Source organism: Uranotaenia lowii, chromosome 2 (assembly GCF_029784155.1).
Source record: "Uranotaenia lowii strain MFRU-FL chromosome 2, ASM2978415v1, whole genome shotgun sequence".
NCBI classification, from domain to species: Eukaryota; Metazoa; Arthropoda; class Insecta; order Diptera; family Culicidae; genus Uranotaenia; species Uranotaenia lowii.
Window position 1 is genome coordinate 36,281,210 of NC_073692.1, and position 1,199 is coordinate 36,282,408.

Below are 1,199 nucleotides of genomic sequence, written 5' to 3' on the forward strand. Positions count from 1 at the left end.
AATGAAATGACATTTTTTAAATCATCCGTAGGGGATGATTGTTCATATGGTAAGTATGCTGAACAGTAGACGTATTTTCTATCAGGCAGCGAAACCTGAACGACGCAAATATCTCTTGTTGTTAGATTGGGTATAAGTGTTGCATTTAAAGAATTGTTTATCAATATACATGCACGAGGCATTATTCGGGGCATTAGTCATTCCAATTACACTGAACACAGTAAAGTTTGGTTTGAGCAAATTCCCTAAGTAAAAAGTTCCATTTCGGAAATAGGGTTCTTGCACCAAGGCGATTGATGCAGTTCCATTAAGGATTAAACGACATAAGTTAAGTGTAGCGGTTCTTTTGTGCTGCAGATTTATCTGTGCAACCTTAATAGAAAGCATTTCTATCAAAGAATTCCACACATATTTCCATCACACACAAGAACCTCTGCACCTTCATATCGACGCATGAAGCGGGGTATCCCATACAGGATGAAAATTTAAAAATCGTGTGTATAATCTGAAAAAAATGTGGAACGCTTCACGATTTTGCGTGTCATCCTTGCGCAGGGCCATGCTAATCTTCTCTGTATCGTTCCAATTTTAGTATATGTCCAGCCGAAGCTAGGACTAAATGATTTTTCATTTAAAATATGTTCTAGAGAGTTTTGAAGACAGAAAAGTTGTACACTTTTGCTGAATATACTGTATAGAAATTTTGAAGTTTAAACGAGATATCTTAAAAATACTTAACAAAAATAGTCATTTTGAACTGGTTATATCTTCTGAGTTCGGACGAGTTCGGTTACATATTTTACAGTTTTGCAATCAAAAAAGTATCGCCTTTCAAACAATATACAATTAAAATCGGCCAATTTTGATCCTCATTGTGTAAATGTCAATAGAAGTGAGATAAAAATGTAGTTTTTATACTAATTTGAGCCCATCTACCATCTCAAGTCCAGGTGGTTCAAGTAGGCCTACTTATAGGAATCCTACATGTTGCAGCCAAATAGTAATAGTTATGCTCAAATTAGTATAAAAACTTCACTTTCGGCTCACTTCTATTGACATTTACACTATGAAGGTCACAATTGGCCACTTTTAATTGTACATTGTTTGAAAGGCGATACTTTTCTAATTGCAAAACTGTAAAATATGTAACCGAACTCGTCCGAACTCAGGAGATATAACCAGTTCAAAATGACTATTTA

The 1,199-nt window shown here is 34.9% G+C and overlaps 1 non-coding gene across 1 annotated transcript; it reads right to left on the reverse strand.

Annotated features, from left to right (window-relative positions):
- Positions 1–510: 510 nt before the first annotated feature.
- LOC129750260 (U6 spliceosomal RNA) lies at positions 511–616 on the reverse strand. Its single transcript, XR_008738376.1, has one exon. It is a non-coding gene; the product is annotated as a U6 spliceosomal RNA (small nuclear RNA).
- Positions 617–1,199: the final 583 nt, after the last annotated feature.